Raw genomic sequence first — 27,857 nt, 5'->3', positions numbered from 1 at the left:
TAGTCTGCAGAGGGATGCTCCTACATAAGATCGCCACTTCAAGACCACAGTAGGTAACTATTTAATTAAATTCATAAAAGCAGAGAGAGTTAAGTAAAATGAAAAGGGGGAGGAACTACTCTCATTTGAAAGAGCAAGAGAAAATCCCTGAAAAAATAAATAATAAGGCAAAAATATACAGTTCACCAGATTAAGAATTCAAAACATTGGTAACGAAAATGTTAACTGAATTCAGAAAAAGAATTTAACTAAACACTGAAGATTTGAACAAAGAATTAGAAAATATCCAAGCAAAAATAAATAATTCAATAGCTGAAATAAAATACACACTAGAAGGAGTAATAGCAGACTAAGTGATACAGTGATTTGGAAGATAGAATAATGGAAATCATGCAATCAGGACAGCAGAAAGTAAAACATTTTAAAAAATGAAAGTGATCTAAGAGATCTCTAGGATAACAGTAAGCATTCCAACAATTGCATTATAGGGGCTCCAGGAGGAGAAGAGAGGGAGATAGAAGGGAGTCAAAAATGTATTTGGGGCTTCCCTGGTGGCGCAGTGGTTGAGAGTCCGCCTGCCGATGCAGGGGACACGGGTTCGTGCCCCGGTCCGGGAAGATCCCACATGCCGCGGAGTGGCTGGGCCCGTGAGCCATGGCTGCTGAGCCTGCGCGTCCGGAGCCCGTGCTCCACAACGGGAGAGGCCACAACAGTGAGAGGCCCGCGTACCACAAAAAAAAAAAAAAAAATTATTTGAAGAAATTACAGCTTAAAACTTCCCAAACATGATAAAAGAAACAGATATCCAGGTACAGAAAACAGAGAGGGTCCCAAACAAGGTGAACCCCAAAAGAGTCACACCAAGGCATATCATAATTAAAATGGCAAAAGTTAAAGATAAAGAGTTAATTCTAGGGGCTGCCCTGGTGGCGCAGTGGTTAAGAGTCTGCCTGCCGATGCAGGGGACATGGGTTCATGCCCTGGTCCAGGAACATCCCACATGCCACAGAGCGGCTGGGCCCGTGAGCCATGACCACTGAGCCTGCGTGTCCGGAGCCTGTGCTCCACAACGGGAGAGGCCACAACAGTGAGAGGCCTGCGTACCACAAAAAAAAAAAAAGAGTTAATTCTAAAGGCAGCAAGATAAAAACAGTCATATATGAAGGAATCTCCATCTATCAGCTGATTTCTCTGCAGAAACTTGCAGGCCAGAAGAGAGTGGCATGATATATTCAAAGTGCTAAAAGGGAGAAACCTACAGCCTAGGATACTCTACCCAGCAAGACCATCATTTAGAATAGAAGGAGAGAGAAAGAACTTTCCTGACAAGCAAAAATTAAAAGAATTCATAAACTAAACTGACTCTAAAAGAAATGTTGAAGGATCTCCTCTAAATGGAAAAGAAGAAAGAATCTATAGGATAGGGAAAATCCCACTAGAAAAGGCAAATATACACTAAGGATTTAAGATCACTTAAATAAGCCAGTATGTAGATTAAAAAAACTAAAAAAAAAAAGTGTGAAAGCAACTGTAAGTACAATAGTTAAGGGATAAGCCTGATGTAAAATATGACATTGAAAACATGAAATGCAGGTGAGGGGAGTAAAAAAATATAGGTCTTTTAGATTGTCTCTGAACTTAAATGACTATCAATTTAAAATAAATAGCTATAATTCTGAATCAACATATAAGAACCTCATGGTAAACACAAGAAAAAAATCTACAACAGAAATACACACACAAAAAAAGAAAGGAACACAATCATACTACTAAAGAAAACGGTTAAACCACAAGGGCAGAAACAAAAAATAAATAAATGATCAGAGAAGAATTACCAAAAAAACCCAAACAAACCAAAAACAAGTAATAATATATCACCAAGTACATACCTATCAATAATTACTTTAAATGCTCTAATTAAAAGTCAGAGTAGATGGTTGGATTAAAAAAACCCCACAAGACTCATCTATATGCTGCTTACAAGACACACCCCTTCAATCTAAAGACACACAGACTTAAAGTGAGGTGATGGAAAAAGATATTTCATGCAAATGGAAATGACAAGAAAGTGGAATTAGCAACACTCATATCTGACAAATAGATTTTAAAACAAAGGCTATAAAAAAAGACAAAGATGGGCATTATATAATAATAAAGGGATCAATACAAGAAGAGGATATTACACTTGTTGATTTGTATTCAATATAGGAGCAGCGAGATACACAAAGCAAATACTAAGAGACACAAAGGGAGAAACTGACCATATTACAATAATAATGGGGGACTTTAGCACTCCACTTATATCCATGGACAGATCATCCAGACAGAAAATCAGTAAGATGACAATGGTCTTAAATGACAGAGTAAACCAGCTGGAAATAGATATCTACAGGACGTTGCATCCAAAAACAGCAGAATATGCACTATTTTTAAGTGCACATAAAATGCTCTCTGGGATAGATCACACACTAGGCCACAAAACAACTCTCAATAAATTTAAGAGGATAGAAACTGTATCAAGCATTTTTTCTGACCACAAGGGTATGAAAATAGAAGTCAATTACTGGACAAAATGGGAAAACCATAAACATGTGGAGACTAAAAAACATGCTATTAATAAACGAATGGGTCATTGAAGAAATCAAAAGGAAAATCAGAAAATACCTCAAGACAAATGAAAATGGAAACACAACACTCCAAAATCTATGAGATGCAGCAAAGGCAGTTCTAAGATGAAACTGTATTGTGACATAGGCCTTCCTCAAGAAACAGGAAAAATAAACAGCCTAAGCTACCACCTAAAAGAACTAGAAAAAGAACAAACAAAGCCCAAAATAGGCAGAAGAAAGGAAATAATAAAGATCAGAAGGGAAATAAATTAAAAAAGAGACCAAAAAATAAGCAAGATCTATGAAACCAAAGATGTCTTTTTTTCTTAAAGATAAACAAAATTGATAAACCTCTAGCCAGGCTCGCCATGAAGAAGAGAAAGAAGACTCAAATTCTAAAAAATAAGAAATAGATTGCATTCAATCTGTAGAGTGACTTGGGTAGTATGGTCATTTTAACAATACTGATTCTTCCAATCCAAGAACATGGTGTACCTTTCCATCTGTTTGTGTCATCTTCAATTTCTTTCATCAGCATCTTACAGTTTTCATACCTATCAAATTACCAGTGGCAAAGAAGAAATACAGGTGGCCAAGAGACACATGAAAAGGTGCTCAATATCGCTAATTATTAGAGAGAACTGTAAATCAAAACTACAAATGAAGTATTACCTCACATCAGTCAGAATGGCCCTCATTAAAAAGTCTACAAATGATAAATGCTGGAGTGGGTGTGGAGAAAAAGGAACCCTCCTACACCATTGGTGGGAATGTAAATTGGTGCAGTCACTATGGAGAACAGCATGGAGGTTCCTTAAAAATCTAAAAATAGAGTTACCATATGATCATGCAATCTGCCTCTTGAGCTTACAACTGGAGAAAACTATAATTTGAAAAGATACATGCACCCTAATATTCATAGCAGCACTATTTACAATAGCCAAGACATGGAAGCAACTTATATGTCCATCGACAGATGAATGGATAAAGAAGATGTGGTATATATATATATATATATACACAATGGAATATTACTCAGACATAAAAAGGAATGAAATAATGCCATTTGCAGTGACATGAATGGACCTAGAGATTAACATATTAAAGAAAAATTAATACCTATTCCTCTTTTCAAAATATTCCTGAAAACTGAGGAGGATGGAACACTCATAACTTCATTCTATGGGGCCACTCTTACCCTGATGCCCAGAAGACACAAAGACCCTACCAAAAGAGAAAATTATAGGCCAATATCTTTGATGAACATAAGCGTAAAAATCCTCAACAAAATTTTAGCAAACAGAATCTAACAACATATAAAAAGGATTACACACCATGATCAAGTTGGACTTATTCCAAGGTCACAAACATGGTTCAACATTCACAAATCAATCAAATGTGATCCACCACATTAACAAAAGGAAGGATAAAAATCACATGATCATCTCAATAGATGTAGAAAAAGCATTTGACAAAATTCAACATCCATTTAAAAACAAAAACTCTCATCAAAGCTGGTATAAGGGGACCATAACTCAAAATAATAAAGGCCATTTATGACACACAGCCAACATCACGGTCAATGGTGAAAAGCTGAAAACCTTTCCTATAAATTCAAGAATAAGACAAAGATGCCCACTCTCACCACTTGTATTTAACACAGTATTGGAAACCCTAGCCACAGCAATCAGACAAGAAAAATAAATAAGTAAAAGGATTCCAAATCGGAAGGGAAGAGGTAAAACTGTCACAATTTGCAGGTGACATGATACTTTACAGAAAACCCTGAAGTCTCCACCCAAAAACTATTAGAACTAATAAATGAATTCAATTAAATTTTAGGGTACAGATTAATATACAAAAATCTGTTGCATCTCTATACACTAATAATGAACTATCAGAAAGAGAAAGTAAAAAATACCCCATTTAAAATTGCATCAAAAAGAATAAAATACCTAGGAATAAAACTAGGGAAGTGAAAGGTCTATATTCTTAAAACTATAAAACACTGATGAAGGAAATTGGAGATGATACAAAGAAATGGAAAGGTATCCCAATGGCCATACTAGCCAAAGCAATCTACAGATTTAATGTTATCCCTATCAAAATATCCATGACATTTTTCACAAAACTAGAATAATCCTAAAATTCACATGGAACCACAAAAGACCCTGAATTGACAAAGCAATCTTCAGAAAAAAGAACAGAGCTGGAAGTATAATGCTCCCAGACTTCAGACTATACTACAAAGCTAGAGTGATCAAAATAATGTGATACTGGCACAAAAAGAAAGACATATATCAATAGGACATAATAGAGAGCCCAGAAATAAACTCATGCACCTATGGGCAATTTAAGACAAAGGAGACAACAATATACAATGAAGAAAACACAGTTTTGTCAATAAGTGCTGCTGGGAAAACTGGACAACTACATGTAAAAGAATGAAATTAAAACACTACCTTGCACCATATACAAAAATAAATTCAAAATGGATTAAAGACCTAAATGTAAGATCAGAAACCATAAAACTCCTAGAGGAAAACTCAGGCAGAACACTCTTTAACATAAATCATAGCAGTATTTTTTTTTAGGAACTGTCTCCTAAGGCAAAAGAAATAAAAGAAGAAGTAAACAAATGTGGCCTAATTAAACTTAAAATTTTTTTCACAGCAAAGTAAACCACTGACAAAAAGACAATCTGTGGAATGGGAGAAAATATTTGCAAATGATATGACTGATAAGAGGTTAATATCCAAGATATATAAATAGCTCATATAGCTCAGTATCAAAACACAAACAACCCAATAAAAAATGGACCAAGGGGCCAAATAAACATTTTTCCAAAGAAGATATACAGATGTCCAACAGGCACATGAAAAGATGCTCAGCATTGTTAATCATCAGAGAAATGCAAACTCAAACCACAAGGAGATATCACCTCACCTGTCAGAATGGCCATCATCAAAAAGCACACAAATAGCAAATGTTGGTGAGAATGTGGAGAAAAGGGAACCCTTGTACATTATTGGTGGGAGTATAAATTGGTGCAGCCACTGTGGAAAACAGTATGGAGGTTCCCTCAAAAAATAAAAATAGAACTACCATATGATCTAGCAATTTCACTCCTGAGTATGTATGTGGAAAAAAACAAAAACACTAATTTGAAAAGATACATGCACCCCAATATTCGTAACAGCATTATTTTCAATAGCCAAGATATGGAAGCAACCTAAGTGTCCATCAACAGACAAATGGATGAAGAAGATGTGGTATATATATACAACGGAATACTACTCAGCTATTAAAAGAATGAAATAATGCCATTCACAGCAATGTGGAGGGACCTAGAGAATATCACACTTAGTGAAATACGTCAGACAGGGAACAAGAAATACTGTATGATTACACTTATATTTGGAATCTTAAAAATAATATAAATGAATGTATATGTAAAACATACTCATAAAAATAAGAAACAAACTAGTCGTTACCAAAGTGGAGAGAGAAGAGGGGAGGGGCAAATTATGGGTATAGGATTAAGAGGTAAAAAGTAGTATGTATTAAATATAAAAGGGACAAGGATATATGGTGTAGCACAGGGAATTATAGCCATTATCGTGTAATAACTTTTAAAAGAGTATAATCTGTAAAAGTACCGAATCACTATGCCATAACCTGAAACTAATTTAATATTAATCAACTATAGTTCAATAAAAAGGCAAAAATATCCACAATTATAAAATTAAAATTAAATGAGAAAAAAGTTAAATATGAATATTCAATTACTTCTTAACTCCCTGACAGATCTCTTTTACTGTTTACTCTCTTATGAAATGTTTTGTATGGAGAATTGTCAATAAATACTTATTGAAAGACTATAAAACATACTAGGCATTTGAGTACAACATAAGCCAAATGGATTTTTATATTTCTCTTACCAACGTGAAAGTGCACTGAATCTTGGTGTGCTGAAATTAGTGTCTTTTGTTTCCCAAATTAATTACATCTTTAAAGATTTCTTTTTAATTTTCTGGAAATAATTAGGATACTTTTGCACAGCTTTGCTGCTACACAAGCAAAAGTTTCACTAATATTTTACCTCAAATTCCCTCTTGTTTCCACATACTCTTTTCTGATATCAATATTTTAAACGTAGATTACTTCATTCATTGTGTTTTATAATAATAGATAGTGTTTGCTGCAACTCCTATAGGTGATTCTATGACATTAACTCAGTGGAAACAGTACTACTGTGGTTCAATTTAGTTCATAGTTGTTGATCAGAAGTCATTGCAACTGAGTTGTATTGGGGAAAAAACTTTACAAAGAACTAATAGGCCTTAAAAGAAAAGGCATTACCTTTTGATTTTTAGGTAGTCAAAAGCAAACATTAGATTGGGTATTTTTGTTGTGAAGTTAATTTTATGCAAAAAACCATCATGAAGCAAAAGATGTACTTAAATAGCACATTTTTAAAACCCAAATGCTGATATAGCACTCTGAGATGTTTTTCCACGGTGTAAACACTAATTTATCCGAACTGATAAAATGAATTAAATGGAACTTTACATGATAAATGAATAAATGAAATGCTAAATTGATAGAAATGCCAAATTGCTTAAATGTGAACAGCTGTTGTTGAATTCAATATCCGTATGCTGCTTTGTATCTCACTCTAATAGAATTGTGTTTGCTGGGATAATACTCAGATTTATGGAAAGCTTCAAAATGTCAAATTATCAAAAAAAATGCATTCGAATTCCCAGAATACTGTCCTGCCAATGCAAATATTTCAGCTCAGACCTACGCACTGAAACTTCTCATATAATGAAAGGTCTTAGTCTTAGAAATTCAGTTCACAGATGTCAATTTTTAGTTAACTGAGATTTTTATTTATGTAGTTAACTAAGAAGTAACACAGGGTCTGTCATACAGAGTGAAGTAAGTCAGAAGGAGAAAAACAAATACCGTATGCTAACACATATATATATAGAATCTAAGAAAAAAATGTCATGAAGAACCTAGGGGTAAGACGGGAATAAAGACACAGACCTACTAGAGCACGGACTTGAGGCTATGGGGAGGGGGAAGGGTAAGCTGGGACAAAGTGAGACAGTGGCATGGACATATATACACTACAAATGTAAAATAGATAGCTAGTGGGAAGCAGCAGCATAGCACAGGGAGGTCAGCTCGGTGCTTTGTGACCACCTAGAGGGGTGGGATAGGGAGGGTAGGAGGGAGGGAGACACAAGAGGGAAGAGATATAGGAACATATGTATATGTATAACTGATTCACTTTGTTATAAGGCAGAAAATAACACACTATTGTAAAGCAATTACATTCCAATAAAGATGTTAAAAAAAAAAGAAGAAGTAACACACGGGAGTCAATCTTTGCCCCCTAGCTCCAAAGCTCACTCAATTACATCAGTGCTGCTAAGAACTGGCTTACAATTCTTTAATTAAAATAGCTACTTATTAGTCTAGGCACATTAACATTACATTTTAACAATCCTGTAATAGACATAAAATATGCAGGTCCTGCATATTAGGTTCTATAACCCAAGTCACTCAGAGAGAGGACATAAACCATAAGTCTTACAAGAATCAAGATTTATTCCCAAAAGTAAAAATTTGTGGAACAAAAAGCTATAAAAGGATTTGAGATTCTATTTCTACAAAATAGCAGTTTTATAAGGAAAAAATGTTTAAGAGTTAAGAATAGTAATTTATACAAAAGAAAGTTACTGGGCTAATAGCTTATGCTTTAAAGCACATGGTTATTTTATAGTCAGAAATTTGAAGATTTGACAAAAACAAAATAAAATATAGCTTTTGTAAAGAGGTAATCTGAGAATCTGGGACATAAAAGTATAAAATATCTCTACTTCCAGTCTCACATTTCTATATCCTCAGCCACTTGGATTCTTCTGTTACTGGTGTTATGGGAAAGGAGAGGTGCCCGATGGCTCGTTTCATGTGACTGGGCTTCCTGTGGTACCGCCCTCATCCTCCTTTCTCCTCACTGCCTCCTCCCTGAAGATGAGGCCAGTGTCCCAGACTGAGGATGTTCAGAGGAGCTGAGCAGGTGGGACCCATTGTCCCCTTTCACCTGCTCCTGCATCCCTCCCCCATCTCCCCTCTGGGACCTGCCCGTCTACAGAGGCCACAGGCTCTGGGGTCTTCTTGGCCAGGCAAGGAAACATGCTGATGAAGGTCTTGCCCCGCAAAACTGATCTAACTCTGGTGCTGCGGCCAGTGTGTGTGGGTGAATCCCTGGGTGGTTTGAAATGGGGCACGTCAGAGGCTGAACTCAACTCATGAAATACATTTTTACTGCACAAGAATGTCAACACTTCCCAGCATCTGGAACTCTTCAAACTGAGATGCAGTGATACGCAAAACCGAGTGGAGTGCATTTGGATTTTAATTTCTTTGAATATTATATTAAAAGAGCAAAAGAACTAAAATTTGAACGTAATGCCTGTGAATTCCGAATTGCAACATGATCTAGAATTTGGATGTCCTCTCCCCCCAGGAAGCTGGTAGTGGGAGAAGACAGGTAAATCAAATGTGGAGCATCTTATGATGGTGACTTATTATAAAGGTAGCTTGATCCCACTTAACCTTACTTCAGAACCTCAAACACGCCATGTTGTACACTGAGAACGCTGATAATGTGAGATAAGGACTCTATCCCTTGGGGAGGGATAGATTGGGAGCTCGGGATTGACATGTACACACTGCTGGATTTAAAATAGAGAAACAACAAGGACCTACTGTACAGCACAGGGAACTCTGCTCAATATTTTGTGACAACCTAAATGGGAAAAGAATTTGAAAAATAATAGATACATGTGTGTGTATAATTGTATCACTCTGCTGTACACCTGAAACTAACAGAACATTGTTAACTATACTGCAATATAAAGTAAAAATCAAAAAATAAAATAAATTTAAGAAAAAAATTATAATTTAGATATATAAGGAGAACCACCTATGTTCACTTGCAGAAGCTTTCATCTAACAAAATTAAAAGATACTAGAAATTTTTAAAAGGAAGTTCCTCTTTTATAAAGGAATCCAGCCTCCCCTTTACAACTCCCATGTCTGCTTTCAAAAGGAGAAACCTAGCATTCAAACTTCCAATGCCATAACCTTAATATATAATAATAATGCAATTATATGATGGCATGTATAGATATAATAGCTTTAGGTACAGTATGTTCTAACTAGTTAGCTATTTACAACAGTGGGTATTCAGAACACAACTTTTGTTTCAAATTTTAGATTAAAAGGAGTGGATAAAAAGTAAAACTACAATTCCTTCAAGGGAGAAAAATTAACCCTTACTATTCATTTGGCTCTCTGTGGGAAGAAAATCAACATTTTCCAATCTATCAAGAAGTAAAAAGCACAGCAATAACTTCAATGTGCATGCTTAAAATTAAGAAAAGTCATGCTCACACAAATCCTCTGAGAGACTCCCATACTTCTACAAACAGTTATAATAATACAGATTGCCAACAAACACAAGAATGCTCAACATCATTAATCATTAGAGAAATGCAAATCAAAACTACAATGAGATATCATCTCACACCGGTCAGAATGGCCATCATCAAAAAATCTACAAACAATAAATGCTGGAGAGGGTGTGGAGAAAAGGGAACACTCTTGCACTGCTGGTGGGAATGTAAATTGATACAGCCACTATGGAGAACGGTGTGGAGGTTCCATAAAAAACTAAAAATAGAACTACCATACGACCCAGAAATCCCAATACTGGGCATATGAAAACCATAATTCAAAAAGAGTCATGTACCAAAATGTTCACTGCAGTTCTATTTACAACAGCCAGGACATGGAAGCAACCTAAGTGTCCATCAACAGATGAATGGATAAAGAAGATGTGGCGCATATATACAATGGAATATTACTCAGCCATAAAAAGGAATGAAACTGAGTTATTTGTAGTGAGGTGGATGGATCTAGAGACTGTCATAGACTGTCATAGAGTGAAGTAAGTCAGAAAGAGAAAAACAAATACCATATGCTAACACATATATATGGAATCTAAAAAAAGAAAAAGATCAGAAGAACCTAGGGGCAAGACAGGAATAAAGACACACTACTACTAGAGAATGGACTTGAGGATACGGGGAGGGGGAAGGGTAAGCTGGGACAAAGTGAGAGAATGGCATGGACATATATACACTACCAAATGTAAAACAGATAGCTAGTGGGAAGCAGCAGCATAGCACAGGGAGATCAGCTCGGTGCTTTGTGACCACCTAGATGGGTGGGATAGGGAGGGTGGGAGGGAGGGACATGCAAGAGGGAAGAGACATGGGAACATATGTATATGTATAACTGATTCACTTTGTTATAAAGCAGAAACTAACACACCTTTGTAAAGCAATTATAGTCCAATACAGATGTTAAAAAAAAGGAAAAAGAAAAAAATAGTTATAATAATCCTTATTGTTACATTTCTATGAAACAAATATTATAGTTATTGCCCTTTGCAACGTAATCAGAAAAATGTTTGTACATACATTAATATTTTTAAAAATTATAAACATAACTAGTTTGAGTGGAAGAAAAACTGCCAAACATAAACCTATAATCTAACAATGGATTGATTTAATTAGAAGGATCTTGATTTAAACCTGTTTTTTAGGTTTAAATCAAAGACAAGTTAGAAATCTACAGTAAAGAATATATCAATATACCATATTTTAGTTAAAGAGAACTAAAGAGAAATATTTCAGAATAATTGGGAAAAACTAAGTGCTTTCAACTTCATGTCATATATAAATGTAAACAAAATAGATAATATTGATAAATAAAAAAATATATACATACAATCACAATTTTACCATGGTTATCTCTGTGCAGTAATACTAAGCTAGAATTTTATTTGGAATTTTCTGTCATTTCAAAATATTCTAGAATTAATGTCTTATTTAATAATCTAAAAAATATAATAGAGGCAAATTAATTTTTCTTGATATCTCTGGCAACACCCTCACACTATTTAAGAAGAAAAGCATCCCCCCAAAAAAGTGTAACAGGATGGCAACTCCTAAGTGAAAGGCTTTGTCATCCCTGTGATATTTATTCCCTCTTCTGTGTGGGTCTCTGTTGGGTCCTCCACCATCTCCCCCCACCCCTCCCCACCCAGAGGCAGTAACTCCCTGGACAGAGCATTTGGGGAAGACTCAGAGCACAGGGTTCAGCCCATTGCTTCCTGGCACTCTGTGATGACACTGCTTCCAGGACTGTGTGACACGCAACACAAGCATCATCCCCACTTCCAGGACCATCACAGTGATGACCGTGCACATCTGTCCAATCCTGGGGTTCCCTATGGGGAAACTCACTGACTCTGTGTCATTAAGCTACCACCACACTCAGTCAAGAGTTTGTCGGTAAAAAAACTGATATCTCCACCTCTGCCTAATTTGCCTTAGTTAGTTTTGACTAAGAAAAAAGAAAAACACTGCACCCCTAAAGCACCAGTAAATAATAGTATCACTAGGCGCCAGAATAGACATTATATAATTTAAATTTCACACAAATGTACACAACAGTCAGAGCGGCCTCTATCTGCAAATGAGAAAATAAGGTTCCAAAAAAGTGAGTGATTAGTCTAAGGTTTTGCATCTGCTAAGTTCTTTTCTGAATCCAAAGACCACGATCTTTTCAAAGTCTTTGTTATTTTAACCATCTTTCAAGGAATGTTTCATTAATTACTTCCTAATATCTCTTCAACAGGTTGGATTCTCTTTCTTTCTCTTTAAAAAACGTATGGTTCTTAGTTTACCTTCTAATGCTACTGTCAAAGAGAACAAGAGCCAGACACTAGTTAAAACAATAAAGATAGATTTTATTCAGAAACTATTGCAATGAGAGAAGAGAGACTTCGGTGTAGGACTGAGATCAATTCCAAATACAGCAAGGACAGTGGAAGTTTATAGCCAAGGAGAGTGAGGGGATCTGTTGATGGACAACCACCCTAGAGGAAACATCAAACATTGGGAGATTCCTGCTGTACTGACTTCGCAGGTGCCGGGCACTATTATTTGTGTTCCCCAAATTCTTATGTTGAAACCTAATCCCCAATGTGATGGTCTTAGGAGGTAGGGTCTTCAGAAGGTGATTAGGCCATGAGGATGGTGCCCTCAGGGATGGATTAGTGCCCTCTTACAAGAGACCCTGGAAGGTCCCTCCATTATTCCACTGTATGAGGATGCAGTGAGAATGACCATCTGTGAACCAGGAGGGGTTCTCACAAGACACCAAATCTACCAGCACCTTGATCTTGTACCTCCCTGCCTCTAGAACTGTGAGATATAATTTTCTGTTGTTTAATAGCTACCCAGTCAAGGGCACTTTCTTAGAGCATCCTGAATGGACCAAGACAGAAAGATTCTTGCTAGAACTGGGTCACACAGACTTGAAGATAAGGCCCAAGAATGAGGCCTGATAGAAAAGAGGGCTCCCAGAAACCTGTCTAAAATTCAGGCAAGGTCACTCTCCACATCATTCTCTTACTTAAGTAACTTATTCAACTACCAGTTATTCCAAATCCCTTCCTGCAATCCCAATAGCAGAAAATAATCATCACTTGCACAATGCTGTATCCATGGTTGATAGTCAAAGCATGATCACAAAATTAAATTGTCCAAAGCCAACACTAAGCCAGAGAGAATGCACAGAACATGACTGTCAGCCTAGGGTTGGACAAGCTTCCTTAAAAGGCATCAAATTGCTTGAAGCAAAACCTCCCCCAGGGTGACCTACAGCCGGCCTATCTAGTAAGACACTTAACGGTGCCACACAGACACAGCTTATCAATTTGAAACTATTTATTCCAACAAGTCACATAGGGAAGCACATGCTGAGATCTGAAATGTTGTCAGCAAATCACGTGTGATCTAAAATGTTATCACTGGATGAAAATCGTTTGATAGAAATAAAATAGATAATCAGTGAAACAGAGAGAATTAGTAAGATTTCTGAAATATTACCTGGAACAAAAAAACAGCACTCCCTTCCCTTGGGGACCACTGACCATCTGAACAGTTCTGATACAATGGAAGCTGGCATATTCACTGGAAAGAAAAGGGAAAATCACTCTCGTGCATCTATTTCATCCCAAATGTCATGGTGGGCTTTTAACTTATTTAGTTATCTCAAGAGATTTCAGAGATAAATGCTATCCCATTTACAGCTGAGGAAACTGAAAGACAAAGAAATGTAGTACATTTTCCAATGCTATATTCTATTGAATAGCAGAGCCCAAATTAAATTCAGGTCTGATTAAATCCTAATTGTTTTTCACTGGAGATAACATCAAAGGAATTGTATTCATTTATTCATCCTGTGAATAAGACAGGCTTGGGCATTTTCTCATGGAGCTCACAGTCTAGATATGTTTACAATAAATATATAATTAAAAATAGTTTCACAAGCAACCGTACACTTGGAATTATTATAAGTGCTTAAAAATCGGTAATTATGAGAGCACACAACCCACTGCATTAAGGAAGATCTCACTTACGCTGATACTGGGAAGAAAGATAGAGTTAATGAGGTGAAGTTGCATGGTCAGGAAGGAAATGGGGAGTGCATTACTGTCAGAGGGAAAACATGTGATTGTCCAGATAGAGAAAGGGGTTTGGTGTGTTCTTTGAATGGACGATTGGCCACACTAGAGAGACGAGCGAGCAAGCCCTGGATCTCTGTGTAACGGTGAATACTTATTTCTCACACTCCCTACCTGCATGCATCCTCCATCAGCGAGATCATTAGTGATGCAATAATGATAAAGTCCATGCTGTCTTCAAAGACTGTTGCCTGAAAGTCACAACTATCACTCATGATCACATGTCATAGTCCAGAGCAGGTCATGTGACCATATCTACCTTGATAGGGATGAGGACGTGTGATCTTCAGGTGAGGATCTCCAGCAGGAGAAGGGGCACCAGTTGATTAACAGACTGAAGGCTACGATGGAGGGAAAGGAGACATGGGGTGAGGCTGGACCATCAGCCGGGGAGCAGACTGCTCTGTGCGCTGCAGGTACCACTTCAGGAACACAGTGTAACAAAGTTTCATCTTAGAAGATGAATCTGGTTGTTGTGGTGCCGATAGACTGGAAGGGAGCAGAAATAGAGCCAGAAAGACCAGTGAGGAAGGTACAGGAGTAACAACCTGGAGAGGTGATCTTGGTGAACAGTGGAAATGAGAAAGGCGGCCGATTAGTGATCTTTTCAGAAATCCAGCAGTGTACCATGACGTAGCGAGCGTGCGTGGGAAATGATCAAGTGATGTCAGAGCTCATCTAAGTCTCCATCGTGGGCTATGGATTGAGTGGCCGTGATAACTACTTAGATGGACAGTGTGAAGACTGGTGAAAGTCTCCAGGGAGTCATCAAGGTTTGAGAACCATACGTGTTTAATGTGCTCTCCTAGGAGACACCCAAGTTGAGTGTCAAGTGGGCAGGCAGATCTGTGTGTCCAAAATAGAGCTTGGAAGAGAGATTGAGGTTGAGTATACGGACTGGGGAGCCGTTTGCATAGAGATGGTATTTCAAGCCATAAATAAATGACCATTTAGATAAAAAAATATATATATAGGGAAGGGAAAATGCCAAAAGCAAACACCTTAGGAAATCTAACACAGAATGTTCAGTTTGAGAAGCATGACCCAGCAAAGCATTCTAAGCGGCAACAATCAGAGAAGGAGGGGCTGAAGCTGAAGAAAACTCTTCCCCAATTCTCCACCCGGGTCACCAGACTTGAGAAGTCTCATGTTAACCCATAAAATGATACCTGTGCATTTATTTAAGGAAGAATGAGACTGTAACCATCTCGTGTATGCTCTCCTTTGTGGTACTTTAAAAATAGTCCTGGAGGGGTGGAGACAGCCAGGCAGAGGGGAAGCTAAGAAGCCTGGATACTCTTTCTTCTCCTGGTCTCTTGTCCACCACATCCCATGTTCACACACCTACACACAGATTCAAATTATGTCTATGAATCTTCTGCAGGCAGTCACTGAAATGGATGAGTTAAACATATTCTATGTCCTGCATGCTGCTCTCAGGGCTTAGAAACAGCACTGTTTACAACTTTAACTGAAAGACAGAAAGGTAGGCAAATGTGAAATGCTCTAACAGTTGTCTTCCCAAGGCTTTGACGGTGAGTTGACAAGACAACACAGGATGAATGGCGGGTAAGGGTGATATGTGAAATTCTGTACAAATGTCCAGGGTGTGGTATTAAAAACTGCTTCAGTGATCACTGGAGTTATTTCGATATAGAACTAAAACTACACCAAGAAGTGGACTTGATGTTATTTATTATTCTCTTTCCCAGACGTAGAATGACGAGGGCTGGCATTGAGTTTAGTCTCCCCACTGGACAGCTGGCCATGGGTCCATATCTGGTGGCAGCCCTGTGCCCCTGCACTTCATGGGCTTCTTTATCTCCTGCATAAAAACCACAGCAATGCACCGTGCACGCAAAGAGTAACACCAACAGCACTGAGTTAGAAACCCATAACCCAGAGCGCGGATGCACACGGACTGAGGAAGGGTCGTCTTCTGTGTTATCAGTCACCTCGTGTCCCAAACTATTGCCAGCATGTACAGAAAAGGAAGGTTGTACTGTTAGTTCCGAAACACTGGCCAGGAAGAAGCAGTACCTAAGATTCCACCTTTGCCATGTGCCAAATATCTTGAAAATGTTTAGGACGAGTAGAACAGCTTGCTGAATTTTTTCTTGCTTTAAGTTATCAGAAATTAAATGGTCCCTTGGTCCACAGTATTACACACTGTGTAATCACTTCTGCTAAATATCTAGGTTCATCACTCGCAGAAAAACTAGAACACAATTTGGGCAAGTTCACCTTCCCTCTGGTTTCCAGGCCCCTCAATTTCACCCAAAGCCTCATCAGAATCACCTTTAAATTTTAGACTCCTACCAACCATCTCTTGAACACGATCTAAGCTTTTTCTAACACGTACTTTAAAACTCTCCCAGCCTCTGCCCATCACAGCTCTCACATTTTAGGTCTGGCGACAATCCAGCAGAAAAATGGGCGAAGGTCATGAACAAACATTTCACACAAGATTTATAACATATGGAAAGATGCTTAACCTAACTCAGGATAAGGTAAACGAAAAAGCAACTACACTAAAATGCCATGTTTCATCCAGGATATTGGGAGACACCCAAAAATGTGATAAAGTCCTTACTTCATGAGCCTATGGGGAAGCAGTCTTTCTCACACACTGCTGGTGAGGGTTCAAAATGGCACACGTCCACATGGAGGGCACTCTTGCAAGATCTAACAAAATTACAAAAGCATTTATACATTTGCTCAGCAACCCCGCCTCTGGCAATCTAGTCCACAGATATAGCTGCGCACCTGCAAAATAATGTCTGTAAAAGCTAATTGATGTACCACTTTTTAAAATAGCCCCAAATGAAAACAACTGGAGTGTTCTTCAATTAAAGACGGTTAAATAATAGCACATCCTCTTACTTCTAGCCAGTCACTCATCTTGACTTTCCTTTTCCCGAAACAGTTTCTCAAGTCCAGACCTGCATGTCCAATTACCAATTTGGCGTCTTCACTTAATTAAAAGTGGCAGTGCAAGCTCATGTGTCCCAGACTGACCTCACTGTCACCCTAAACCCCATACCCTATTCAGACACCTGTTCTTTCCCCTCTGCCCCAGTCTCTTCAATCCACAGGGATCCTCCTTAACTCCTACCTTTCCCCCCATCTCTACTAATGCAATTATGAAATTGTACTCATCCAATACACTCATCATCTCTAAACTGATTTTCTTTCCAAACTACCATCATCCTAGGCTTAGATACCATCATTTTTCACTTGGATGACTTCAAATGCTCATAACTGTTGTATCATACCTTTGATATGATGTTGCTCATAGCTTTGTATCCTCGCTTGGTCACTTATGAGTGTTTTTTTTTTTTTTTTTTTGGCTGCAACACGCAGCATGTGGGACCTTAGTTCCCCGACCAGGGATCAAACCTGTACCACCTGCATTGGGAGCACGTTGTCTTAACCACAGGACCGCCAGGGAAGTGCCATGAATCCTTTATTTTTTTAACGTAATTGTCAAAATATTACTGAGTAATATATAATCTATATACTCGATAATCTATTTATACAATAACGTACATGATATATGCAATACACATCATTTACAATAATATATGCCACATAAATAATATATAATAATATCCAAATCTATGGTTAAAATTTTCCTGATTGAAAGCCTTCTATCACTCCCTATTATTATTATTATTATTATTTTTGCAGTACGCGGGCCTCTCACTGTTGTGGCCTCTCCTGTTGCGGAGCACAGGCTCCGGACGCGCAGGCTCAGCGGCCATGGCTCACGGGCCCAGACGCTCTGCGGCATGTGGGATCCTCCCGAACCAGGGCACGGACCCGTGTCCCTTGCATCGGCAGGTGGACCCTCAACCACTGCGCCACCAGGGAAGCCCACTCCCTATTCTTAAAGCCCCCCATAGTGCTTGGCTATGCATGATTTGAGCTTATTATTATTATAGCATCATCTCAGACTTTTTTTTTTACATCTTTATTGGAGTATAATTGCTTTACAATGGTGTGTTAGTTTCTGCTTTATAACAAAGTGAATCAGCTATACATATACATATGTCCCCATATCTCTTCCCTCTTGCATCTCCCTCCCTCCCACCTTCCCTATCCCACCCCTCTAGGTGGTCACAAAGCACCGAGCTGATCTCCCTGTGCTATGCGGCTGCTTCCCACTAGCTATCTATTTTACGTTTGGTAGTGTATATATGTCCATGCCTCTCTCCCTCTTTGTCCCAGCTTACCCTTCCCCCTCCCCATATCCTCAAGTCCATTCTCTAGTAGGTCTGTGTCTTTATTCCTGTCTTACCCCTAGGTTCTTCATGACATTTTTTTTCTTAAATTTAAATCAGACTTGTTTTTTTCTATATCAGTCTTTCCTAATTTTTCTCTTTGTCTCAAATATACTGGTCTCTTTCTCATTTTAGGTCCTTATACAGGTAGTTGCCTCTACCTAGAATACCCCTTTTTGTAAAACTTTCCCCTTTTTGTAAAACTACTTTTATTTCGTGGCTATACCAGGTGATCCAGGTTTCCTGTATCTTCACCATCATTTAGTACTATAGGTATTTTCCATTTTGGCCGTTCTGATAGTGGTATTTCATTCTGGTTTTAATTTGCATTTCCTTAAGGGCTAAAGATGTTGAACTTCTCTTTGGGCAATGGTTATGAACCTGATATATTTGAAAAATTATAAGAAATGGATCAATTCTTCAAAACCCACAAACTACCAGTCACCAAACTCAACCAAGATAAAATACGTTATCTGAATATTTCTAAAACCATCAAAGAAATTAGATTTATAATTGAAAAGTTCCCCCAAAAGAAATCTCCAAGCCCTGATGGTTTGACTGAAGAATTCTGCCGAATACTTAAAGAATAATCAACACCAATTTCACATACTGTCTTGGAAATGGAAGAGGCTGGAATACTACCTAAATCTTTTTTATGAAGCTAATATTACCTTAGTACCAAAATCAGACAAAGAGTAGAGAAAAAAAGAAAACTACAGATCAATATCTTTCATTAACTGAGATGCAAAAATTCTCAACAAAATATTAGTTGATATCTTTTTATTGCTGAGTAATATTTCTTAGTATGAACGTACTGCAACTGAATTATCCCTTCCTCTGTTAGTGGATGTCTGGGTTGTTTCTGGATTTTAACTATTATAAATAAGGCAATTATGTTTATTCACATACATGTCTTTCTACTGGCATAGTTTTCATTTCTCTTGGGTAAATGTTGAGGAGTAGAGTGGTTCAGGTACCTGCTGGGGGGTATATTTAACTTTTAAAGAGAAAGTCAAGCAGTTTCTCTAAGTATTTGTACCATTTCAAACACCCACCAGTGCGTTTTCCTGTTCCTTCACATTGTTACCAACACATGATACAGCCAACTTTTTAAATTTTAGACATCCAAGTAAGTGTGTAGCCGAATCTTATTGAGGTTTTAAATTGTATTTCCGTAATGACTAATGAGTTTGATCATCTTTTCAAGTTCTTGTTATCTTAAGATTTAGACTGTAAGACTTCTTGCTTTTTGTCCAATCTACCTCTACCTTTAAATAGGGGTGTTGAGATCACGTTTTCTATGTCTTCCAACAGTACTTGGTTCCTTTTGTCTTTGTTTCTGACTCTTTTTGGATTAAGAATTTCTTACTGTTCCATTTTATCCTCAGTATTGGTCTATCAGCCTTTATTTGTTTGCTTGTTTATGTTTTATCTGTTGTTGTTGGGTTTGTAGTCTGTCTTTACCTTAGCAGTCTTCCTTAAAGTGACCTGATAGCACTTCACAGAGATAAGTGCTTTACAATAATACACCCAATATTTTTACCTCCAGTTTTATGCTCTGGTTGTCATACCTTTGACTTATGCATGTCACAAATTCCACAGTTTATTATTAATGTATTGTCAATGGTCAGATATCTCTTGCAGAAATTTATAGAATAAGAAAAAAATCCACATTCAGTCTTTACTCTTTTTTTTAGATTCACATTTGGTATCATTTTTCTTTCAACATTTCAATATTCCACATACTGTAGGCCTGCTCATTATGAACTATTTCAATTTCTGTATGTCCAAAGTATTGAAAATTACCTTTGTCTATACAAGGTATTTATTCCACATATATAAATTCTACATTGTGTTTCTGGTTTGTTTGTATGTTGTATTTTAAAGATTTTACTCCATTGTCCTCTCATTTCAATTATTTTTGGAGCAATCTCTGCTGACATCCTCATCTTCCTTTCCATGTACCAGTTGTGTCTCTTTTCTCTTGCTGCTTTTAAGTTTTTCTCTTTATTACTATTTCTGAGCAACTTTATGATGATATTCCTTGCTGCAGTTGTCTTTATTTTTGTGTGTGTTTGACATTTTTTGAGATTCTTGGGTCTCTAGGTTCATAGTTTTTATCTAATTTGAAAAATAAAAAAGGACCAATATTTCTTCAAATGTTTCTTGTCCTTTGCTTCTCCCCAAGAGAGACTTCAATTATCCCACAGTTCACCAATGCCCTTTCAAATTTTCAGAAGTCTTTATCTTCATCTGTGTTTCATTTTGGATAGACTTCCTTGCTTCAACTTCACTAATGTGTTCTTTTGCAATATCTAATCTACCGATATCTAATTCCACCCAGTGTACTTTTCATGTAACAAATACATTATAGGTTTCATCTCCAGAAGTTCAACTTGGAATTTTGACATATTCAACGTCTCTACTTAACTTTTTGAACCTATGAAGTACAGTGATAACAACAGTTTTAATATAACTGTCAGATAATTCTGACATATATTTCAGTTCTGTGTTGGTTTTGCCTGATTGACTCTTCTCATAATTTTGGGTGATATTTATTGTGTTTGTGCATGCCTGGTAAACTTTGACTTTATGCCACATATCATGTACTTACCTTGTTGAAGTACTAAATATTTTTATTCTCCTGTAACACTGCTGCTATGTTTTGGGACCCAGTTTAGTTACTTGAGAATAGTTTGATCCTTTTGTGTCATTTTAAAGATATGTTAGACAAAACCAAAACTAAAAACTGTCCATTTTTAATAGCTAAAATAGAACACGACACCAAGTTGATATTAGAAACTTCTGAAAATTTTTCTTCATCAAGTTATACTTTAAACCAGAAAATATTTGGTTAATCTAACTCCTACATGGAAAAAGAGACACTAAGGAGTAATAATTACAAATTAATTAATAAATATAATTGCATTTAATAGATTTGTATTATATTATTAATTCTACAAAAGGAATAGTTGGATTTTAATACAAAATCTGTGTGAGAAAATAAAATGCTAAGCTGATATTTATTGCTAAGAAAATAAATGTATGTGTTGCGTATATTAGGCTTTGTTCCATTAAGAGAAAAATCCTACTATACCTGAAAATTGTAGATAAGACCTTTCTTATACCTTTTCACCCGAGTTCCGCACTTTTCTCCTTCTTGGAGTCAAAAAAGAGATGCAGATTCCTTCATTGCCATCTCTACACAAACTTTCATCTCTCTAGTCATCTACGTTTTCCCTTGATGTTACAATATTTTGTATCTCAATGTAAGAGTAAAAATAATTTTATATATTTATTTCCTGATTGTTGTGACTTCCAATGCATACATTATATCTTTCAAGGGATAATATATACAACAGAACAAAACAAAATGAAAAATAGACTTGAGATTAAAAATAAGGCAACAGAAGCCTCGTAAATGATAAAGAACAACTACATATTTAAAGATTTCAGGCACATTGAGATTTTGATTTTGTTTATAAATTTGGGGATATAGTTCTATAAACCTGGGAAATCTACCTAGTGAAGAATCCTGCTTTTAAGCACATGGTCAGCATGGCATCTGGAGACTCCTAACTGACTCCCAGCCAGGTTGGTACTGAACTACTCAGACAAAAGCCAGAGTTTTATTTATCCCTCAGTGGCCATGCTTATGTTTCTATTTCCAAACCCAAAGAGCAAAGTAAGATATTACAAAGCACAGGAATTCCCAAGTCCCTAGCACCTCTGCTGAATGCAACAGGAAACCAAGTTTCTCACTAGTTCTTAGTTTTCTATTAGATCCTAGCTGACATTTCTTGTGATTTGTGGGGTTCCGAATCTACTGAGATAATCTATGACACCCACTTATCTTAGTGAAGCTAAATCTGTGGACTACCATAGATAAATCCTGATATTTCACTGGTGTAATACAGTGGTTCGTCTCTTACTTCCATAGAGTATAATGTGTAATAGCCCTTTCATCCACATTCCACTAACCAGAACTCAATCAGAGGACCACACCTCATGTAGACTAGCCTGTGCTCAGGAGATGCAAGCAGCTTGCTGAACAGCTAGCAGTACCAGCTGCTCCATTTAAGTGAGATGAGGTGTCACGGTACCCGAGGCCCAGGACTTTAAATATCCCCACAGGATGAAGCACCATCTAGACGCTCTGGCGTAGAGATGGTAAGAAAGCACTTAAGCTTCGAAAACAGAGGCACCAGATTTGAATGCCGGTTCTTCAGTTCACTTGCCAAGTGATTCTGAGAAATGATACCGTCTCTGTGAGTAATGTTCTCATTCATAAAATGGAAATTACGGCACCTATTAGAGGCTAAGCTGTGTCCTCCCCAAATCCATATGCTGAAGTCCCACCTCAGAATGGCACTGTATTTGCAGGGAAGGCCTTTAAAGAGGTGATTAAAGTAAAATGTGGTCATGTGGGTGGGCCTTCATCTAAGCGACTAGTGTTCTTTCAAGAAGAGATTAGGACACAGACACACACAGAGGAAAACCATGTAAAGACACAGGGAGAAGACGGTCCTCTAAAGCCAGGGAGAGAGCCTACAGAAGAAACCAAACCTGCCAACACCTTGAACTTTGGACTTCCAGCCTCCAGACCCCTGAGAAAATAAATTTCTGTTGTTTAAGCCACCAGTCTGTGGTGCTTTGTTATGGCAGCCCCAGCGAACTAACACAGTACCCAACTCCAAATACAGTTTTGATGACAAAGTTGAATATTTAGGCTGCCAACTAAACTGCTTCCTATATAGAAATCCCTCAATAAGTGACAAGTCTTTCTACTTCGATTGAGACATGAACGTTTAATTGAAGTTTAGTAATTTGCTTTAAAAATCTCTGACTGTGGAAACCATTTTAAAAACGGATTAGAATCTCGGAACAAAAGACCAAAATCTCTGATGGCATTTGATTTGAAAGAAAGATAATAATAATCATTGTTTTAATTATAGTATCAACAGCTAAAACTTACTGACTGTCTATAAATGCCAGGGCCTCATTCATGTTGACTCTATAAGTGCCTGGTTATTAGTCAGAGCTCAGACCAAGTCCAACCACGGCCCAGAATCCCAGAATCAAAGAGCTTTGTTACATTCAGGCTCTAAAAATACAAAGGATCCTAAGAGACTACTACAAGCAACTCCATGCCAATAAAATGGACAACCTGGAAGAAACAGACAAATTCTTAGAAAAGTACAACCTTCCAAGACTAAACCAGAAGAAATAGAAAATAGGAACAGACCAATCACTAGTACTGAAATTGAAACCATGATTTAAAAACTCCTAACAAACAAAAGTCCAGGACCAGATAGCTTCACAGGCAAATTCTATTAAATATTTAGAGGGGATTTAACACTTTCCTTCTGAAACTATTCCAAAAAATTGCAGAGGAAGGAACACTTCCAAACTCATGCTATGAGGCCACCATCATCCTGATACCAAAACCAGACAAAGATACCACAATAAAAGAAAATAACAGGCCAAGATCACTGATGAACATAGACACAAAAATCCTCAACAAAACAGTAGCAATCTGAATTCAACAATACAATTAAAGGATCACACCATGATCAAGTGGAATTTATCCCAGTGATGCAAGGATTTTTCAGTATCCACAAGTCAATCAGTGTGATACACCACATCAACAGATTGAAGAATAAAAACATATGATCATCACAATAGATGCAGAAAAAGCTTCTGACAAAATTCAACACCCATTTATGATAAAAACAAACAACAACAAAAAAACTCTCCAAAGTGGGCACATAGGGAACATACCTCAACATAATAAAGGCCATATACAATAAACCTACAGCCAACATCATTCTCAATGTTGAAAAGGTGAAAGCATTTCCTCTAAGATCAGGAACAAGACAAGGATGTCCACTCTTGCCAATTTTATTCAACGCAGCTTTGGAAGTCCTAGCCATGGAAATCAGAGAAGAAAAAGAAATAAAAGGAATTGGAAAAGAAGAAGTACAACTGTCACTGTTTTCAGGTGACATGATACTATTTATAGAAAATCCTAAAGACACTACCAAAAAACTACTAGAGCTCATCAATGAATTTGGTAAAGTTGCAGGATACGAAATTAATACACAGAAATCTGTTGCACTTCTATACACTAACAATGAAAGAGAAGAGAAATTAAAGACACAATGCCATTTACTATCGCATCAAAAAGAATAAAATACCTAGGAATAAACCCACCTAAGGAGAAAAAGACCTGTACTCTGAAAACTGTAAGACCCTGATGAAAGAAATCAAAGATGACACAAACAGATGGAAAGATATGCCATGTTCTTGGATTGGAAGAAGAAATACCATCAAAACGACTATACTAATCAAGGCAATCTACAGATTCAATGCAGTCCCTACCAAATTACCAATGGCATTTTTCACAGAACTGGAACAAAGAATTTTCAAAATTTAGTGGGTCACAAAAGATCCCAAATAGACAAAGCAATACTGAGAAGGAAAAACAGAGCTGGATTAATCAGGCTCCCTGACTTCAGACTGTACTACAGTCATCAAAACAGTATGGTGCTGACACAAAAACAGAAATATAGATCAACAGAACAGGATAGAAAGCCCAGAAATAAACCCTAGGACCTATGGTCAATTAATCTATGACAAAGGTGGCAAGACTATACACTAGAGGAAAGACAGTGTCTTCAATAAGTGGTGCTCAAAAAACTGGACAGCTACATGGAAAAGAATGAAATTGGAACATTCTTTAACACCATACACAAAAATAAACTCAAAATGGATTAAAGAGCTAAGCGTTGAGACCAGATACTATAAAACTCTTAGAGGAAAACATAGAACACTCTTTGACATAAATCACAGCAAGATCTCTTTCAAACTGTCTTCTAGAGAAATGGAAATAAAAACAAAAATAAACAAATGGGACCTAATTAAACTCAAACGCTTTTACACAGCAAAGGAAACCATAGACAAAAAGACAACCCACAGAATAGGAGAAAATACTTGCAAACAATGTGACCGACAAGAGATTACTCTCCAAAATTTACAAAGAGCTCATGTGGCTCAATATCAAAAAAACAAACAACCCAATCCAAAAATGGCAGAAGACCTAAATAGACATTCCTCCCAAGAAAACATGCAGATGGCCAACAGGCACATGGAAGATGCTCGATATCGCTAATTATTAGAGAAATGCAAATGAAAACTGCAATGATGTACCACCTCACACTGGTCAGAATGGCCATCAGTAAAAAGTGTACAAATAACAAATGCAAGAGAGGGTGTGGAGAAAAGGGAACCCTCCTACACTGTTGGTGGGAATGTAAATTGGTGAAGCCACTACGGAGAACAGGATGGAGGTTCCTTAAAAAACTAAAAATAGAGTTACCATATGATCCAGCAATCCCACTGCTGGGCATGTATCTGGAGAAAACAATAATCTGAAAAGATACATGCACCCTAATGTTCACTGCAGCACTATTTACAATGGAAGCAATCTAAATGTCCATCAACAGATGAATGGATAAAGAAGATGTGGTACATATATACAATGGAATGTTACTCAACCATAAAAAAGAATAAAATAATGCCATTTGCACCAACATGGATGGACCTGGAGAGTATCACAGTAAGTGAAGTAAGCCAGACAAAAACATATGTTATCACTTATACATGGAATCTAAAAAAAAAAGATACAAATAAACTTATTTACAAAACAGAAACAGACTCACAGGGTTACCAGGGGACAAGGGTGTGGAGGGAGGGATAGATTGGGACTTTGGAACTGACATACACACACTGCTATATATAAAACAGATAACCAACAAGGACCTACTGTACAGCACAGGGAACTGTACTCAATATTCTGTAGTAAGCTAAATGGGAAAAAGATTTGAATTCTTTTCAAAAGAACAGAAACATGTATCACTGAATCACTTTGCTGTACACCTGAAACTAACACAACATTGTTAATCAACTATATTCCAATATAAAATAAAAATTTTTAAAAAGTATAAGGACAGCACTGATGTTTTATACCAGTTATGTGCAAATGGCGAGAAGACAGGCACAAGTCCAGTAAATAAAGCAATTAAGAGTGGCCAGGACTATGTAAATCTTCCTGGAGAACAAGAGTGAGATGTCTGAAACATCTAACACGATCCAGACCACGTCAGGCTTTATCACAGAAGCCGCTACTGCCTTTGTGCCGTGAGAGCCAGGGAACCTGGTCCTCTCAATGAGACATGCTCTTTGATGTCCTCTGCTTTATTCAGCTGTCTGTGAACAGGCATTTTCTTGAATTATTTAATTACCATAGAAGAAAATGTATCATCTGCCAGTAACTTTTTTTTTTTTTTTTTTTTGCAGTACGCGGGCCTCTCACTGCTGTGGCCTCTCCTGCCATTGTGGAGCACAGGCTCCGGACGCGCAGGCTCAGCGGCCATGGCTCACGGGCCCAGCCGCTCCGCGGCATGTGGGATCTTCCCGGACCGGGGCACGAACCCGTGTCCCCTGCATCGGCAGGTGGACTCTCAACCACTGCGCCACCAGGGAAGCCCATTAACTCTTGCTCTCTGTCAACCATTGTCACACTTATGACACCTACACAATCCTTACCTTCATTTTACAAATGAGACAACAGTCAGACAAGGCTTAAATGGCTTGGCCAGGGTCACACAGATGGTAGGTGGTGTAGTCAAGGCTTGAATTCAAACAGTCAAGACTGTGTTTCTTTAACTACTGTGCAATGCTGGTGTTCAAGGCAGGCGGTGGTATAACAACAGAGCCAGAGCGAGTGTGAAAATGTCAGAGAGAGAGAGAAATATCATATGTCTATCATACATACATAAAAATACATGTAAGTATTTGAAAAGACTATTAGAAGGCTATAATGGTCTAAGATTATCACTAGTTATGAAGCACAATTAAGGAAGAAAACCTAAGGGATCAAATTGAAGAACAGTCCTTGGGAAATTTATGAAAAATTAATGATTCCTGACCTAGCACTATACATTTTGTATCTAAATTGTATAAGCAAACTGTTTAGCTTGATTCTCACAGAAATGGTGACTTTGGACCTAAGTAGGATGCCCAGCACAAGGTAATTTGGGGAAAGGCAATTCCTTCTCCTTTCAGGTCTTCCCTGTGATATAAATCAAGGCCTCCAATACACCTACAGAAACATTTGGGAAACACGCCTATTTACACAGAATGCTAATTTTTGCTCATACCTCTTTTTTTTTTTTTTTTTGCAGTACGCGGGCCTCTCACTGTTGTGGCCTCTCCCGTTGCGGA

Source organism: Lagenorhynchus albirostris, chromosome 7, assembly GCF_949774975.1.
Source record: "Lagenorhynchus albirostris chromosome 7, mLagAlb1.1, whole genome shotgun sequence".
Taxonomy (NCBI): Eukaryota; Metazoa; Chordata; class Mammalia; order Artiodactyla; family Delphinidae; genus Lagenorhynchus; species Lagenorhynchus albirostris.
The sequence above is the reverse complement of the archived record's forward strand: the minus strand, read 5'-3'. Positions refer to the sequence as shown.